The sequence below is a fragment of the Stenella coeruleoalba genome (genome assembly GCF_951394435.1).
Source record: "Stenella coeruleoalba genome assembly, chromosome: 14".
Lineage (NCBI taxonomy): Eukaryota > Metazoa > Chordata > Mammalia > Artiodactyla > Delphinidae > Stenella > Stenella coeruleoalba.
The window spans coordinates 53,002,075-53,022,190 of record NC_137160.1 but is presented as its reverse complement, the minus strand read 5'-3'; the positions used below and the strand labels follow the sequence as shown (position 1 = coordinate 53,022,190).

Sequence of the window (20,116 nt, the reverse complement as noted above, 5' to 3'; positions counted from 1 at the left end):
TAGTGGTATATCCTTACATTGTAATACAAAACATCAATAGAAATGGACAGTCTACAAATATACCCAACAGTATAGATGAATCATGCAAACAAAATGTTCAGGAAAATAAGCCAGACACCAAAGAGTGTACATAGTGACTACCTATGTAAAGTATAAAAACATGTGAAACTAACCTATATTGTTAAAATCAAGGTGACAGTTACCCTTGGAAAAGTGCTGAGGAAGGACCGGAAGAGTGTTCAGGGTGTTAGTAGTGTTCTATTTGGATACAGGTTATACAAATATGTTCAGTTTGTGAAAATCTCCTCAAGCTGCACACTTATGATATGTGCACTTTTCTGTGTACTATATCCAAGGAAAGGGAAAAAAATCACCTGTATATTTAAAAGATATGATAGGATTTATAAGTATTTAAAACACATCATGTAAACTTGCAACAATGGTTGCCTTTAAAAAAAAAACTGGGAAAACAAAGACAATTTAGGATGGGATTAATATCTTTAATATCTTTTTTTAACCACAAATTTTTCTGTATTATTTAAAATTTTACCTTTTGTACATATTACCAACTTTGCAAAAAATTTAAATACAACATAACAACATTAAATCAAGTGTTGCTAAAATAAATGCCACCAAGGCCAATAAGCACATGAGAAGATAATCTTTTATCATTAGTCTTCAAAGAAATGCAAATTAAAACCACAACGCGATACAACTACACAACCACTAAAATAACTAAAACTAAAAAGACTGAAAATAACAAGTGTTGGCAAGGATGCAGCACAACTGGAACCCTAGTTCTGCTTTGGGGGTGTAAAATAGTTCAATCACTTTGGGAAACAATTTGGCAGTATCTTATCAATCTAAACCTGCTCCTACTATCAGCCCAATAATTTCACTCCTAGGCATTTACCCTAAAGAAAAGTAAACATATGTCCATGCAAAGACTTATTCATAGCAGTTTTATTCATAATAACCAAAAGCTAGAAACAACTTGAATGCCCTTCAGTAAGTGAATGGATACATAAATTGTGGTACTATACCCATACAAGAGAATACCGCTCAACAATGAAAAGGAACAGACTACTGATACTCACTACAACATGGGTGAATCTCAAAAACATTGTGCTGAGTGAAAAAAGCCAACTCAAAATAGTGAAAAGTTTTTAAATGATAATACCCAAAGCAGGATTAGGTGAAAAAAATTAGATATTTGTATTACTGCCTGTAGAACATAATTGATGTGATTACTAAGGACAAGGTAGTAATATGTATCCTTATTTTTTGAGCCAGTAATTTTTACTTTAGAGAACTATCTTAAATAAAAAATAAAAGATTCAGATAAATATATATAGAAAGTCATTGAAAATATTTTTATATTACATACAATCTATATGTCCAACAATAACCAAGTGATCAAATGATGACATACTCGTGACTACTTTGAAAACACTGTAATGGGATAGGAAGATATTAATTATAAGTGTTATGTGAAAATAGCAGGATTCAGCTCAGCATGCACAGTGTGATTCTCAAGATATATTTCTTCTCAAGGAAACTCCTCACCCGAACCAACTGATTAATCATTCAGCCCAAATCCATATATTTTGGTAAAACTCAAGGCACAAATGATCATTGAACTTCATTAGACTTTACCCTGAAAACAAATTTGGATCAAGTATTGACAATCATTTCTTGCAACTGAGAGAATGGTGAATAGTGATGGGCGGTTGCCTTGCTATCCTCTTCCCTACCTGTCACAACATCCTCTGGAGTAGCCAGCTGTGTATACTCAGTATTCTCCAAACAGTCAAGGTGAATAATGAATGCAATCCACCATCCTCCAACTTAATTCTTTTCAACACAGAAGGCACTCATCTCAAATCAGCAGTCCTCTATTCAGAAGCCACGAGTCTTCACTGGAAAATTATCGTGACTTAGCAAGAGTAAGAAGCACTCAAATTCATGAAAAGCAAACTTACCTGTTCATTCCTTTGCTATAAAATGTGTCAACTGTCATGGGTATAACATGCCGAGAGCTTAAAATTGGGGGGACATAAAGCATTTTTCATATACCTTCTGAACTTACGCATTACCCAATTTCTTATCATGACAAGGCATATTTGTGTTAGGTGGGTCATGCAATATTATTATTCCAGATTAAGAAATTAATTTAAGCACTGATAAATGAAAGTGTTAATTTAAGCACTGATAAAAGTATTATTCCAGATTAAGAAATTAATTTAAGTAGTGATGAACCGAAAGTGGCAATCTGACTGTTTTGACTATCCAAGTGTCTTAACCACAATGTGAAATTAGTGGTGAAGGGGTGCATTTACCCAGCATTACTTTTGGTGAAAGGAGAGTAAGATCCAAATTAAAGACCTAACTGATGTGGAACGAGAAGATTCCAAACAAGGAAACACAATGTGGACTTTAAAATAAAACTGCTGCTCCAACCAGCTGTTGGCAGAGAGTTCTTACACTGTGTCCTCACTCTTGTAGAATGATGCATAGAACATGACATTCTGAAGCACACAGAGCACACAGCAGTTAGAGAATATGCTCCTGGCCTGAAGTGTCTATCCTTGTCACAGCAATCAGCACGCTGCTCACTAGACAACCTGTTCATCATTGGATTCCAGTGCTCAGTGTGGAGTAAGCATTAAATATATTTGCTGAATGATGATTATATGAATGAAATGAAATCAATGAGTGACAGACCCAGGTCTAACCTATGTAATTTTATCCTAATGAAGATCTGTTTCCAAAAGTTCGTTCTGTTTGGCCAGAACTAACCAGCCAAACGGTTCTGTTTATCATTCTCCTATTAGGTCATCAGGGTTCATTATGCACTCAGTAGGCCAGTTAATTGTGGCAAGTTCTACAGTTAAAGATTGCAACATCAACTGTTCAACATAGGCACACATTTAGAATCATTAAAACTTCCTAACTTATTAAAATAGGAAAGACATTTTGTGAAAATGCACAACTGAGTGTGGATTTTGAAAATGTTTCTCCTTTAGTTCACGAGTCAGGTCCAGGACAAGATTATGTTAAAAACAAAACAACATGCCCAGGCAAAAATAGAGACACAGATGTAGAGAACAAACGTATGGACACCAAGGGGTAAAGTGGCCAGGGGAGAGGGTGGTGGGATGAATTGGGAGATTGGGATTGAATATATACACTAATATGTATAAAATAGATAAGTAATAAGAAACTGCTGTATAAATAAATAAATAAATAATTTTTAAATGCCCAAAATGGAGTCCCTTATGCTAAGCTCCATGTCAGCAAACCAAGACTTAATTACCATTTCTGCTCTCCCAGAAACAGAATCTTAAACCAATCAAGAATTACCTAACCAGCACTACTTAGGTAATCTGCCTGATGGATCCCTGCTATGCGCTAAAGGAAAGTTACTTTGCAATAACCAACCCACTTTTTTCTGGGACTTTTAAATATTCCATTTCCTAAAAATGTGAGTGTGCAGCAACTTTAGAATTTAATATGTAATTCTTACATTAAAAGTTAACTCAGTGAAATAAGTCAGACTGAGAAAAACAAATACTGTTTGATCTCACTTATATGTGGAATCTAAAAAAACAAAAAATAAATTCATAGAAACATCAGATTTGTGGTTGCCAGAAGCAGGGTGGAGGTGTGGTGGAATTGGATGAAGGTGGTCAAAAGGTACAAACTTCTGGTTATAAGATAAATAAGTACTGGGGATATAATGTACAATATGATGACTATAGTTAGCAATGCTGCATGTATAATTTGAAAAAGAGTAGATCCTAAAAGTTCTCATCACAAGGAAAAAAATTTTATAACTATATGAGGTTACAGATATTAACTAAACTTAATGTGATAATCATTTCACAGTGTCTACATATGTCAAGTTATTAAATTATTTAAATTTAATACAGCACTGTATGTCAATTAAATCTCAATACAACTGTAAGGTAGGTAAATAAATACATACATATATATATATACATATATATATGTGTGTGTGTGTATATATATATATATATATATATATATATATATATATATACACACACACACACACTCTTCCAGTTTGGCTTTAACTGATTTAAATTGATTTTTGCTCAAATAAACTCTTAAAACTGAAAAAAATAGTTAACTCATTTTCCAAAGTCTCATTTTACAGGATGTTCAAGGAGCAGCTAGCAATTTTCTTTAGGAATACCAATTCTGTGGCTAACTTGTCATTTTTTAAAAGCACATTACAAAATAAAAGTGGAAGTATTTAATATTTAAGACTATCAGATCCATTTTAAAAGAAAAATAGTAACTAGAGTCAGAATAAAATAGGGAAGTAGATTCCAAGTCAGTTCATCTCAGGGGCTTTCAATTACTGGGACAATTATTATCATCTATAGAACATCATTCGAAGATCCCCCCTACTAGCTTGACAATTGCTTTTCAGACCAAGTGCCAGTCTGAAATATATAACAAGACAGCTCCTTTCGCAGATGGTAATTTTCCACATTTTACTCCTGTAAAGCTGCTTTTAGGAGTCCTGAGTTCAGTAAGAAGATAAAATAGAACCAGTAGAACCAACTCTTTCTAAACTTTCTATTGAAATATGAACGCATATACAGGTCAAAAGTGTAAAGGCCAATGAATTTTCACAAACTACCTTGCACCCAGATCAAGAAACACATTATCAGCACCCCCAGGAATGCCACCCTGTGCTCTCTTCTAAGAACTAGTCACAACAATGGTAGTCAGTATCCCAACTTCTGACATCTAGGTATGTTTTGTCTGTTCTGTATTTTATGTGAGTCATCCATATTGTAATTTGTTGTTGTAAATTCTTTGCTCTTGTTGCTGTATAGTGTTGCAGTGTATGGATAGAATACACATTTGTCAAGTCTACTATTGATGGGCATTTGAGTAGTTTCCAGTTTGGGGCTATAACAAATACTGTTGCTATGAATATCTTAGTACATATCTTTTGGTGAACATATGGACACACTTCTGTTGGCTATATAGCTAAGTGTGAAAATGCAGTCATAGGAGTGCATATCTTCAACTTTAGTAAGTAATGCCAATTTTCAAAAAAGGTTGTACCAATTTATACTCCCACAGCACCACAAGAGTTCCCTATTATATCATTTATCTCATATATTTAAATGATCAATGTACATGTGCATCTCCTTAAGTGGTTGATACAAGGATGAAGGGTATGATGGGAGACACCATCAGACACAGGCAAAGGATAAAAATTAGTTTATTTATGTGAAGGAAAGTAATCATCTGCATATAGAAAACTACACAGGATAGGGGCACAACGTAGTCCTAGGTGAGGGGAGGAAAAGGCAGGCAGGTTTCCATAGCGAAGAGTTTCCAACAAAGCTCCCAGTGGACCAAATGTAAAATAGATAGCTAGGTAGAAGCAGCCGCATAGCATAGGGAAAACAGCTCGGTGCTTTGTGACCAGCTAGAAGGGTGGTATAGGGAGGGTGGTATAGGGAGGGTGGTATAGGGAGGGTGGGAGGGAGGGAGACACAAGAGGGAAGAGATATGGGGATATATGTGTATGTATAACTGATTCACTTTGCTATAAAGCAGAAACTAACACACCATTGTAAAGCAATTATGCTCCCAAAAAAACGTTAAAAAAAATATTACTCAGCCATAAAAAAGGAACAAAATTGAGTCATTTGTTGAGACACGGATGGATCCAGAGACTGTCATACAGAGTGAAGTAAGTCAGAAAGAAAGAAACAAATACCGTATATTGACGCATGTATGTAGAACATGGAAAAATGGTACAGATGAACCGGTCTGCAGGGCAGAAGTTGAGACACAGATGTAGAGAACAAACGTGTGGACGCCAAGGGGGGAAAACTGCGGTGGGGTGGGGATGGTGGTGTGATGAATTGGGCGATTGGGATTGACATGTATACACTGATGTGTATAAAATTGATAACTAATAAGACCCTGGAGTACAGAAAAACAAACAAAAAACTAATACTAAACTTTCTTTGGGTTATTTATATGGAAATATGTTAATATAAATGTTTCAGACACTACATGAAATTTCAAAAAATCTTATATGTTCTGGTATAATGTTATAAGTCATAATTCTAGTTATTACTTTAAAATGTATATCTCAGAAATAACTAAATTTCCTTGTCAACTGCATTATTATGAACTTTCATCAAATCTTTAACCGTGGTCTTTTTTTTTTTTTTTGCGGTACGCGGGCCTCTAACTGTTATGGCCTCTCCCGTTGTGGAGCACAGGCTCCGGATGCACAGGCTCAGCGGCCATGGTTCACGGGCCTAGCCACTCTGCGGCATGTGGGATCTTCCCAGACCCGGGCACGAACCCGTGTCCCCTGCATCGGCAGGCGGACTCTCAACCACTGCGCCACCAGGGAAGCCCCCATGGTCATTTTTAAGTCTTTTGTCATTTACAGACAGTTCTGGGTGTACTCTGATGCTTCTGCAAAAATGTTCCTATAAAAGGGTTTCATCTTCAAGGAACTGATGGAAAAGACCCTGACAAGTACAGGTTTCTGGTAACTGACTATACTCCTGAACTGAATGAATAAGCATTTTCAGAACTCAGATGAATTCATAAAAGTGCTAACAAAAGATCAAGATGAAAAAAAATTAATTACATGGGACTGAGTGAACTGATGAGGATGATTACAATTTTTGTGACTTTCTGTTTGAATAAAAAAAAAATTTTTTTTAATCCCATAAGGACTCAGAGGCAAAAAATATACAAATCAATTTTCACTGCAAAGTAACGGAGCTGTTACAGTGGAGGATTACTGGACTGAATGTCAATATTATGACATAGTATGAGTGTGTTTCATGTTTGGTAATTGCAATCATTGTTGCTTTTGTTGTGGTCATCCATTTACAATGCTTGGTGTCCGTTTATTTATCTCTTGTAAAAATAAAATACAGTGTGTATGTGTGTGTGAAAATAAATAAAATAAATAAAATAAAATTCCCTGACGACAAAAAAAAAAAAAAAAAAAGAATCCGCCTGCCAATGCAGGCGACACGGGTTCGAGCCCTGATCTGGGAAAATCCCACATGCCTCAGAGCAACTAAGCCCATGCGCCACAACTACTGAGCCTGCGCTCTAGAGCCCGAAAGCCACAACTACTGAGCCCATTGCCACAACTACTGAAGCCCAGGCACCTAGACCCCATGCTCCCCAACAAGAGAAGCCACCACAATGAAAAGCCCACACACTGCATAGAAGAGTAACCCCCACTCGCCGCAACTAGGGAAAGCCCACGTGCAGCAACAAAGACTCAATGCAGCCAAAAAATTAATTAATTAATTTTTAAAAAGCCCCCAGTGGCCAATGATACAAATTGAGGTTCTACCAAGAATTCCATCCACCTGCCTCATCCTCAGAGGATCTTACAGGTTCCTGGGTCACTACTGTTCTGGAAGCTCTTGCTAAATATTTTGTCTGCTCACCTTGGGCAGACAACTGGAAATAATCTGAGTCCCAATACATACCTGAGTGTTTATTCTTACTGTGAGAGTTGGAAAAATCAAGCCAACCCCTCAGTAAACCATATTCATAGCAAAAAGCCCACCTGAGATACTTTCTCCAATAAACTATAAACTCCTCGAGTATAGCATATTGTTTAATCTTTTATCCCAAATATTAATGCACTATATAGAACACAATGGGTTCTCAACAAATGCCCTTTGAACTGAACTGCGTAGAACAATTATTATCATTCCCACTTTACAGTTGAGCATAGTGCCAGGCACACAGTAAGCCCCCAATTATGGTAGCTTCAGCTAAATCTTACTCCAAAGCAATGCTCTCTGTACTACACCACTCTACTTGACAACACCACACTGAAAATAAGTTTATTTTGTGTGACCCCAAGGAATAAATTTAGGAAAAGAGACTTCACTTCAATATAAAAACATTTCTAATAGTTGGAGATGTCTAAATATCATTTGCTTCAGAGATTACTACTAATAAAAGCGCCACTTATGAAGTACTTACTATTCTTACTCCACAGAAGATATTTATTGCACACAGCACAGTTGCTTTGTATACATGGAAAAGCAGAAATACTTCTGGTTTAAGTGTTCATCAAAGTGACGGCAAACATATAATCAAAAAAAGGAATGTGGGCTTCCCTGGTGGCGCAGTGGTTGAGAGTCCGCCTGCCGATGCAAGGGACACGGGTTCGTGCTCCGGTCCGGGAAGATCCCACATGCCGCAGAGTGGCTGGGCCTGTGAGCCATGGCCAGCCACTGAGCCTGCGTGTCCGGAGCCTGTGCTCCGCAACGGGAGAGGCCACAGCAGTGACAGGCCCGCGTACCGCAAAAAAAAAAAAAAAAAAAAAAGGAATGTATAATTTTAACTGTGATAGAGGTACATGGTCTATGATATACTAGAAGGGTGAGGAGGCTTAAGCTAAACTACCACTCTCCCTAAGAAAGTGATATTTAAAGTTGACATCTAATGACTGGTTAACTAGAAGATAAAGGCCCCCAACCAACAGGAAGAGTGAAGTATTTGAGGAAGTACAAGGAGACCAGTGTGGCTGGAATAGAAGGCTAAGAGGAGGATGCAAAGACACTAGATTGGGCCAGCTCACAAAGGGTTTTACAGACTCTATTAGGGATTGGGGGCTTTATCCTGATATGAGTAAGTGTGGGTTTACTCAGTGTAATGTCCTGACTTTCTCTATCAATTTTTGGTAAGCAGCAAGCAATAACAAGGACACAGAAGGTTAGTGAAGTCAGGTGAAGAATTTTAAGATTCTGGTGAGGACTTTGTTATAATAGCTAACCCTGGGATCAGGGCCAGTAAGGAAACAAATTAAGTCTGAAGGAGCAGGTAATGAGGGGGCAGACAAAAACATCGGACTGTCACGGTGCACAAAAATAATTCAATCGACAGTAGTAAATGAAAGTGGTTGCAAAGGTAAGGAAACTATTACCATAGAACAAAATTTCAGATTTTACCCAAGTTCAGAGTAATTTTTATCGAGAAGCTCAAAGTGATATGAAGGTGACTAGAGTTAAGGACATCAAGAAAATATTATGAAGCTATAATTTTAGAAGGGTTGACACCATAGAAATCAGGACCTCTGAAGAAGACTTAGGAAAGAAAGGGTAACTTTCAGACAGATGGTGAAGTCCTTAAGAAATGTGATGAGAATATCTTGAAGAACAGGTCTGAGTGATAAAAGATGGAAAGGGACAAGAAAATTACCAAAAAGTATTTAAGATATTGATCAGACCTTCTCAAATCAAGTGTTAGCAATCAATTCACAATGGCAAATAAACAACTCCTCTTAGAAGAACAATTTTCAAATATTAACATAAAAAAGGGCTGTGACTATAGTTTGGGGAGCTTTGTTTTCTTTATTCAACTTCTTATTTAAGGTCATAGAAATCCAAGATCGACAAGTTGTTTGTTTGTTTTTAGTTGTGGGTAGGATGTAAACATCTAACTTTTTTTAATTATAGGAATTAGAATATACAACCCTCAAGTGATCTAAAGAAATTCCACTAAGTATTCTTCATGAAGAACTCCATCTCTTGTGCATTACAGGGTGCAACTTCTAGATCAGAGGAATCTTGACATTTTTCTAAAATGTATTGCAACATTACTAAGAATGAGGAAAGAGATGAAGGTGAAAAGCCCCGTCTGAAATGAGACCATTTTAATATCATTAGAGAGTTTGAGGAGTGAAAATTCATGAAATTCTTTTAAAATATGAAATGGTAAGAAAGGGGATTTCTAGAAAGTAATCATCCACATATATGCTTTCTTGATCAGATAGAAAGGGTAGGTCTATGTAAATCCAAAATATGAACTCTTCATGGAAAATAAGCATCGTACTCAGGCTGCCAAGTAAATGATCACCTGCCACATGACTTAAACATTGTAAACTGACATATTCCGAAGCACATTTTGGAAACTGCTCAAAATGCAGGAAGTGTCTGCTTCCAGCCTACACGTTTGTTCTACGACTTCAACTCGAAGCATTCCATTTTTCCTCTGAGGCCATGGCTTATAAATCAGATGAGACTGGTCATCTTGCAACAAAGTGGACTTTTAAAATGTGATTTTGAAAAGATTGGAAAGTGTAATACAACAGTTTTTTCAGTCTTCAGGGCTGAGAAATGATTGTCTTATTGACCGCTCTACTGAGAATGATATTACTCCAGAGAGATGTAGACCTGTAACATTTCCAGGGGCCACATCATTAGATGTTTTATTTCAGGGACTAAATGGTCAGATACCAATTATGTGATTTATTCCAAAATAGCTTAAGGGCTCCAATCATTGCTTTTATTTCTGAGTTAATCATGATATTTTAACAAATCCACAAAGGAAAGCCTTACTGATGAATTCCAGTGAAATTTAAATACTCCAATATAGGTATATGGTTAATGACAATATAGATGGGTGGTTCACACTTTAAATGTCACTATCACTGAAGAGAAAAATCCAAAGGAATGCATTACAAAATGGTTCTATATTTGCATCTGTAGAAACAATGTATTTCTAGTCTTCAAATAAACATACACAAAATAAGGAACAGTTTTACAAAGTCAATACCTTGCTAAATTAATTCACTGTTGCCTTTCCAGGTATCCAAGCTCTAGATGGCCTTTCACCTTTTCGCCCACACAGCAGTTCAGAGAATACTCATTCGCACCATCTCCCCACCCACTGGCTTGCATTTAATAACTAGAATTCATGCAAACTGGCTGCTCTTACAGGCGCATAAGGAGATGGCAAAATCTGGAACCAGGTGTATGATGGCCAGTTAATTGGCTCTTTCTTTGCCAAACACCAGGGAACAGCTGGTTTTCATTGTTGTTCTAATGAGCTACGCTGAAAGTGAAGCTGGGCACATTAGTTGGAGCTCTTATGGTGCTATGTACAGTCTTGGAAATCATGCTTATCACTGCCAGAGGCTTTTATTGTGAAAAGAATAGTTTCTATATTTAAAAAATGCAATCTGATATTAGGAGAAGGCAGCAGTGTGTCTTGGTTGCCCCATTTCAGTCCTCATGTTTCTAAATGGTCATTTCTTCTGCCACCTATTCCCTTGCATGGGCACATATATCTGATATAAGTGCACATGTCTGAGCACCACAGGCACACACACTTCGCTGGGTAATCCCCTGGGAGAAGAGGCAGTACGGTTTCAACGGAGGCAGAATGAGTTTAAGCTTGCAAGCCTGGTAGCCAGAGCCAAAGGCCAAAAGCCATTTTAAAAATAAGAATAAGCACAACTATGGAGTAGCTTTGTAAATCATACTCTTTAGGAGGCAGGCCAGTGTAGTGTTAACACCTTCCTTAAACATTTTGGAATAAAAGACGGGGAAATTACTTGGAATATTCCCATTATAAATGTAAGATTTAGGAAATGTTAGTAAATTGACAAAAATCCAGAATCATAAGACTCTCTCCTTTCCCAATAATCCAGTCTCTGAGATCCCTCACTGGTTACATAAGTAAAAACTCAACCTTTAGCCAAGACTGCTAAAAGCAGTATAATTGGGTCCCTGTTTTTCTTTTAATGTTTAGGAGAGACATGAGATGCCTTTTTTTTTTCAATATGAACTGTTAAAATGGTTCCAAATGGTGTCAAAATACAAAAGATTTAATAAAATACTTAAGCTTTGAAAGGTTTTCTCTTTTTTCAGGACAGTGAAAAGGCACACAAAGAATGATGAAGTTAAGCAACTATGAAAATATTGATGAAACTGAAAAGTTTTCTGGCAATGAACTGTTCCTTGGCTCTTGTTTTCACAAATATCCTTTGATTTTCTCTTTTACTCTGAAATTTAAGATCTTTGCTTTTTCTCTTGGAGCATTTAAGTCTTCCTCTTAGCTACCTAGAGGAATGCGTCATGCTGCAACGTTCCCTTGTAAGAGACTCATCTAAATGATAATGAGCATGAAAAACTGATTATTTCCTACATTGAACTGGTCTTTGTGATTTTCATCTGGCAAGTCTAACAGTTCTAGACTAGGTCTCAAAGCATAAACATGCCAGCAGTTCAACTAATAAAATAGTTAGAGGCAAATCTGCAGGATGTTACCTGTTGTCGGCAAAAAGCTTCTCAAATAATAGTGATTCATATCATAATTTCAACAGAAAAAGGCCAGTGTGAATTTTTAACTTCCTATTTAAACTTGCATGTGGACTGTTTTCTTCAAACCCTCTATCCAAGGCAGAAGATAGATTACAGAGTTTTCAGGCATACCAAAACATGAATTGCAATGACCTAGTAGTCCTCTAATAAATAAATAATCTGACAAAAATATTTGATGAAAAAAGTAGTTATGTGTTGAGGCTTTCTGGATCTTCATCTTCTTTCCAATTTTCGGTCCTTAATTTTTTATATTCTCCCCTTTAAAAAAATATATCCCCTCTAAGATTTCAACTTTATTCTATGACATTTCCCAAGCTATGGCTCTAACCTTAATCTCCCTGCAGATCCAAGTGCCCATAGTCTCCATCTGTATTGCATACTACCAAAACATGTCCTAATTCAGCATCCACAAACCATCTCCTTCTCCTGGTTTCCCCATTTCTGTTAATGATGGCCATTCATTTTCTATTACCCTGTGGTTCTCTCTATCATAACATGTTCTGCTATTTGTGATTTTCTACCTACTTCCATGGGTACCATTGGACTGAGATCTTCAAGGTAAATGATGCTTTATAGCTAGAAATTCATTTTCTATATCCTTAAATATTGTTATTTAATAATGTTGAATGAATGAATATATAGATTAATCATCCTATAGAACTTTTCTCATACTACTACTATGGGGCTATCACATTCAAATTTGAAAATGAATAATATAAAAATTCATCAATATCATCAAAAAGTGGATAGCAATTGGCAAAATTTGAATATGGACTGAATATTTGATAATATTAATGTTGACTTTTCTAAATTTTGTTATTACTAAATGTTAGAATAGCATGTGATTGTGTATTAGAATATCCTTGTTCTTAGGAACTATGTGCAAGAGTATTTAGGAGTAAAAATATTAAGAAACCTAGAAGTCACATGGTAGTTATCATTATTGTTGATGCTGGAAGTAATGACTTTATTTTTTAAATAAAACTCTTAAATAATGTAATAAATTCAGATTTTGTAGGATCTGGTCCTGTACTAAACCAGGACAATTCTGGAACCTAATTAAGGCTTCTTAATTCCTAAAGGAGTTGTCATGCCTAATCTCATATAATTCTAATATAATAAATACCTGACATCCCAAAACCAAAAATAGTCAGGATTCCAGAAGATGCTTGAGTGGTTAGATGCAATAATAGAACAAAAGTCTGCTTACACAGTCTATACCATGTATGATACATTTTTACTGAATATGAGCCTGATTTGCCTGCCAAGACTTTTGTCAAATGTGTTAGGAAATGTTAAAACCTGCAAATTGATAAATTCAACCTCAAAACATTGTGATCTGAACCCAAAAATTCCATGGGCAATAGAAACTAAGTCTACAAGCAAGAACAACTTTGCACTTTCAAATGAGACTCAGATATTCGCCCCTCAAATCCCCACCACTTTTCACCTGAGAACTTGGAAAGAAATACACATCCTCGGTTTTCATCTGTTCCAGGAAAAGGAGAGAGAAAAAGAAACAGAGAAAGAGACAGAGAGAGAAACAGAAAGAATATGAATCTTCCCTAGACAATAATTTGTCATTGATTTTCATGCCCCCCCCACCCCCAAGATGGACCAAGATTCAAACACTTCCAGGACAGAAAAGAAACTTAATGATCACTCACCCAGAGGTGTTTCAAACTGTGTCCCAGAAATTCCTAGAGTTCTTTGGCAGACTTTAGGAGCCATGCTGGGAATTAAAGGATAACCTGACCACTGCTTCCACCTGAGCCATCCTACTTTTATATGCTTTGCATACTGAGGCTCTGGCTAATATTTCATTTGAAAAACTAGGTTCAGTTCCATCATGAAGATGACAAAACTGAGATTAGAAATGTTGAGTGACTTGTCGAGTCCACACAGCTAGCATCAGAGCAAGACTGGAACCCAGCTAGCAGATATTCAAACTCCCAGTGCTCTTACCACAGCAGCAGTGATTCCCAAACCTGCCTGTGCATCTAAATGACCTAAAGAGCTCATTCAAGTAAAGACGCCTGAGCCTTCATCCAGGGATTCCAATTCAGTTGGTCTGAGGTGAGGCCTGGGAGTATTTTCCAAGGTGTTCCAGGTTATTCTGATTCAGCCAGTCCACAGACCAGCATTTAGAAACCACTGATGCCTCTATTAATGCATGCATTAAATCTCACAACAAAAGTAATTTATATTTAATCAATGTCCAGCACGGGGCTCAGCCTCCTGCCACACAGGATCCTGATCTCAGCTGATTCAGGAGTGAAGAAAGCTTAAAAGTTAATTTAGCACCAATGAGAGAAGTGATTTATAGCGCGTGCGTGCGTGCGTCCGTGCGTGTGTGTGTGTGTGTGTGTGTGTGTTCCCCAGGGACAGCTCTCAGAGGCTGGAGAAACAGCATGTCCGCCTTGGCCCTAAGGCCTCTTCCAGATGGCTCCTAAATGAGCTGGAGGAATCAGCAACAGCTTTTCAAAATCCTACATACCCACCCACATGGTCTAAGCAAAATGAGTACTTTTAATGAGTCTTAGAAATAGGAAGCAAACTTACTGGGTGCAGGAGACAAATGAAGAATTGTACCAACTGTCCCCCTGGAATTCCCCTGCTCCCCACTCTCTCAACATGAGCTCCGTAGCAGAAACTCTCAGGGAGAGATGTAGCTGATAACGCTTGCAAGGTGGACCTTGTGTGTTGGCAATGCTAAACCAGCAATATGGTCCCTGCTGGGGAAAAAAGAAGAAAAGTGTGGGAAAATGCCAGCCACAGCAGCCCCTCTTCAAGACAGGAGCCACAGTCCTTTTATCATGTATATTCCACTGGGTAAACATTACAATTGGTCACAAGTAGCAGGGTCTATTCTCATTCCTGGGAAACTACTCTTTCCAGCCTCCCTGCCATTAGGCAGGGTCGGGTGACTAATTCTGGCCAATGAACGTAGAGGTACCATGAGTCCCTTCCAGGTGAAAGGGAAAAGCTCCCACTCAAGACTCTGGCTCTGCTTTCCCTGTCACTGTGCACTGGAATCCATGTGCTGATATACAGAAATATTAGAAAGGAGCAGATGAGGTTCCTAAATTGCTGCTTAGGACAGAACAGAGCTACCCTACAGAGCATCAGGGTCTGCAACATATTATGCATGATCAAGAAGTGATTCTTCACTGCATCACGTCACTGAGATTGCAAGGTTAATTTGTGTCTTGAACAATACTTAGCCTGTCCTGACTCCTCTCCTCCTCTCCCTAACCCTAGCCCTCCCTTCTCCTGATTGTGTGTCTCCCCAAGACTGTTACATCAGTATCAGGGGCTTCATTCCCGTTGGCCAGCTCGTCTTTAAAAAGTGGGATCTGAAGTATTAATGGATCCCCTGCTTTGTGATGTTATTTATCAAGATAATGAAAGAAATTAAGACTAAACACCTGTTTTAACTTAATCCACAGGTAGAAGAGAAGAGAATATAAAAGAGACAGAGGTCCCTGTGAAATCCCAACATTATGATTCTGGTTTCAGGTTCTGAAGCAAGAGTGATTGTCTTTTTAAAAAATACATAGTTCAGGGCTTCCCTGGTGGCGCAGTGGTTGAGAGTCCGCCTGCCAATGCAGGGGAAACGGGTTCGTGCCCCGGTCCGGGAAGATCCCACATGCCGCGGAGCAGCTGGGCCCGTGGGCCATGGCCGCTGAGCCTGCGCGTCCGGAGCCTGTGCTCCGCAGCGGGAGAGGCCACAGCAGTGAGAGGCCCGCGTACCGCAAAAATAAATAAATTAATAAATAAATAACATACTTCAATCACAAAAGTAGAGGCTCAAGGCTGCTCCAAATCAGCCCAGGTCCTTGGATACGTTCAAAATCCTTAATTTCACAACAGATGCAAATACAGGATTAAGCTACTCTGAGTTAAGTCTTTCCCTTCACACTGGTAATTCACAGAATTCCCACACTTCCCTGCACAAAGGTGAACTCCCAGACCCATGCCTGCCTTAGAAGTGGCCTTTACAGGACTCAGAAAATAGGCATTAGACATGTTGATCTCCTTACAGAGCTATACCAACAAGCCTGGGTGTGTGCTACATCCAGGCCTGCCGAGCAGAACCTACATGGAAGGTGGATGACGCCTTTGCAGTTGCTGTCTGTGTGATGGTCTAAGTGAAGGAACCATGGTTCATACACACAAGAGAAACACTCCAAGGTGTACTGAAACAGGGCTTCAGGTGCCTCAGCCTAACCGTGACCTGATAAAACCAGCAACAGCAGCAGTCCCATACAAAGGTGGCCCAAGAAGTGAGGAGGAAGGACCTTGGTCAAGGTAGGCTTGCAAGCAGCTGGAAGTCCAAGTGGACAGAAATCAATATGGGTTTTTTAGCCACTCTCTCCCACAGACAACACTGATGCCAACCATGACTGTGAAATGTTGCAGACTGCTGATGGGGAACAAACGAGGGACTGGTTTTTCCCGGCCTGCAATGATCCACAATAGTAAAATCAATTTCCAAATACTAACTGAAATGCAACTACATACACGGAAAAGGAGTAGTCACTCAGAACCCAGGGTGGGAGCCCAAGCACCACCAGTGTGGTTCCAGGTCTCAAATCAAACCAAAAGAGTGCATAACTTAGTAAGAAAGTCCATTCTCCTAGGACAGGGAGTCCAGGCTCCTGAAATCAAGACGGCTTTGGCCCTAAAACCAGGGCCAGCCACAGTCCCTATTCTCAGGAACATTCCTCTAACTTCTCCTTTTCAAGGTAACTCAAAGCTTATGCAATGACTGAAATCTCAGATACCTCTAAGCAAAGAAAGGAATACAGGGGGATACTCTAGGGTCCTTTTCTAAAATTTAGGATCTAGTGTCCTATGACAGCAACTCAATGACACTTTGTGCTACTTTTCATGATCATAAGAAGCATTTTCTGCACATAACTCTACCCACAGTTAAGTACGCACAATAAATCTGCTCTGATTTCCGCTAAGTCATGATGAAATTCAAATCTAAACCTTGTGCTAAGGGATCATATATTACTGGCGTCTTCTGATTTCAAAGCCCCTTTGCCAGGCCAACTCTGAAAACATTGTTTTAGTTGAATAATTATTTAAATGTGTGCTCATAAGAAATATTATCAAATTATAGTGAACGAACAAATGCAATTAAATAAAGCTATGGCTCCTCATGAGCACATAATGATCTGAGATGTTTGGCCCCAGGAAATGTGGATAGAGTAGACATTAATCTCTGTCCACTGACCCAGGTGTGCAAAATAATCAATTTTTTAATAAATAAACTTAATTTCTGGCTTGGCCCCCATCCTGCAGCTTGGTGAGGGGTGCCCCTTTCTCCAGGGTCATGTTGAGGTCATCTGTCTTCATAACTTATTGCTGAGATAACCCACTGTCATGAACTACATGGTCTCTTCAGATCCTGAAACTTCTTATGGCTTCTATGCTCTGCCAGAGGTAGAGAGATACATGTAAAGCTGGGAACTCTAAGCCCGAGGTCAGGCCCTCTCCTATGCACCAGGCAGCTGTTCTCTTTGGGATCTTACTGCCTCACTAATTACCACCATGAAAATGGGCCTGGGTCCTCACTGTTTCTGCACTCACAGGGCCCATCTGGGAGAATCATGTCTTCAGTCTGGTAGAAGTCCATATTTTCCTATTGCTTCTTCCAAATCAGTCTGTTTCTTCCTATAAACCTTCTCTTCTCCCTTCTATTACCTCTGCAAACCATCCTCATCCTCTTGTGGACTTAGGTTTTTGGCAACAAACATGATGATGCATCACTGGCTATTTCTGTGTTCAGTGATCCAACTCAAAGAACAAAATATCTCAACCCTTGATTTGAAAACATAAAAGCAAGCCCAAGTATACAGAGCATTCTCTAATCTGTTGTGATACATTCCAATAAATACTAAACTATTTTTAGAGTCTGACCACAGAGCACAAAGCAAGAAGGGTAAAATATTAGAAGTAAATTAGAAAAAAAAACAATTTTGAATAACTATAATGCAGAGCCTATTTGATTGCCTTCTCTTCACCAGTTAGTGTCACTCAATTAAATCAGATGAATTTTCATTTAGTCCACTAGATTCAAGACTAATTAAAACAACTGAATGACTTCCATTGAGTTTTTTTTCCTTCTGCTCATATACCCCATCAGATTGGCTCACAGCCCCACTGAGAGGCTGTTGGCAGCTCCAAGTAAACTATATTCAAGTTATTCTCATATTTCTGCTAATTCAGTCTAGTTTTTTTTGGCTAAAAGATAGTATCTCCAAGTGTTCATAAATATGCATACGGGAGAAATTTTAAAACTTAGAATTTTTCTTTCTTTTTTTTTTTTTTTTTTTTTGGCCTTCCAGGAATTTTTGAAGTCACAGAACTCTGGGCTAAGAAGAAATACAAGTAGTCAATCACCATGCCAACTTTACTAGAACTCAAAGAATTGAAATATTAAACAACGAGACACCTACCACTTACCTGCTATGAAATTGGCACTTTTTTAAGCACTATGGAGGCATTGGTAAGACTGAAAGGAATAAGGAGGGGCACGTTCATATGCTGTTGGTGGAGGACAAGCTAGCTGATTTAGATAAGGAAGTACTTGGTGCTGTAAAGGATGAACCCCTAATGTCAGTGGCTTCGCACAATGAGTAGTGAGTAGTTCTTACTTACCTGGAGTCTGAAATAGCTAATCCTGATTGGTGGTAGGGCTCTCATCCTCTCACTCATAAAGAGAATGACAGAATCTGATGGACAGAGTCTCCACCACCTTTTGTGTGGCTTCCAGGTTCACCCGGGCATCAACACTCAGCTGATAGATGGTAGCATTCAACTTGGAAGTAACTTGGAAGCATTCAAGGTCTGAGGGATTGACTCTGGATAAAATATTCTGAAGGGACCGATTGACAAACTAGAATGCTGATTTATTCTTTTGCAGTGAAAATACACAGTGAAAAATATGCAGTGAAATTTTGCTACTAGAAATGCCTGTTTCTTTTCTCTAAGAGCTTCTTCACCCTGTTATTGAGAAACTAGGAAATCAAGTTTTTTTAATCAGAAATTATGTCATGAGCTCAGTCCTTGAAAGAAAGGGAATTTGATGTGCTTGAGACTTTTTTCCAGACTGGAGAATCCTCAGCCAACATTTAATGCACTCCCACTCTATGACATGGATTGTGTTATACCCTGAGGATGCAAAGATGAGCAGCACAGCTGCTCAGAACTGAGAGAGGACTCTGCAAGGCAGACACAGCAGTTGTGATCTGTGAGCAGAGCTTAGTGGGGGATGGCCATAAAGTGCTATGAAAAGCACCCAGCCCTTTTTCAGGGATCAGGAACTCCAAGACAAGACAGTATTTGAGTTAAATCAAAAAGGACGAGAACAGCTTCCATAGACAAGCAAAGTGAGGAAGGACCTTCCAGGCAAAAGGACAAAGAAGATACTGAGAAATCAAAGATTGTACAAACACTGGAGAAATGCAAACAAGGTTCCCAAATTGAAATGGTATACAAAATATACAAAATACCAAGCCTGATGCTTGGGACAGGGTAGGCACTCAAATGTCAATTTCCTTTCTCTTCTCCTTCCCGAACTCTGAGTAACTGAAGCAGAATGGGGGGAAGGTTTAAGTTTAGTAAAGTTTCTATATATAGGGGGTTCTTTCCAAGAAAAAGAAGCTTTCAGGAATGAAGAACTTACTCCACAGCGGCAAGAAGAACTCCCTCAGCTGTGAGCTCCTACAGGGATTGCCTCAGAAGAAAGCTGCTCACCCAAGGCATCTTCTGCTTCCTGTGGTATGCTGTGAGGTGTAAAGATTACTCCCTCTGCGTAGGTCCAAGTTGACACAGAAACTGAGAAAACTAAAGTATCATCATGGGTCCCATTAGAATAGAGGTATATGGGGCCAAATAATAAACGAGGTCCTGACCCAGGTCCAGTTCACAGTCAGTGCAGT

At 38.6% G+C, this 20,116-nt stretch overlaps 1 protein-coding gene across 14 annotated transcripts in view; it reads right to left on the bottom strand.

Annotated features, from left to right (window-relative positions):
* Positions 1–20,116, bottom strand: part of LOC307197500 (uncharacterized protein) — a 254,047-nt gene that overhangs the window by 171,213 nt on the left and 62,718 nt on the right. For 2 of the 14 annotated variants that reach the window (XM_079943425.1, XM_079943428.1), the window contains exon 3: positions 14,724–14,896. The exons of the other annotated variants lie outside the window; for them this stretch is intronic. The gene's annotated coding sequence lies outside the window, so the exon portion shown is untranslated. The remainder of the gene's footprint in view (positions 1–14,723; positions 14,897–20,116) is intronic. 14 annotated transcript variants of the gene reach the window in all.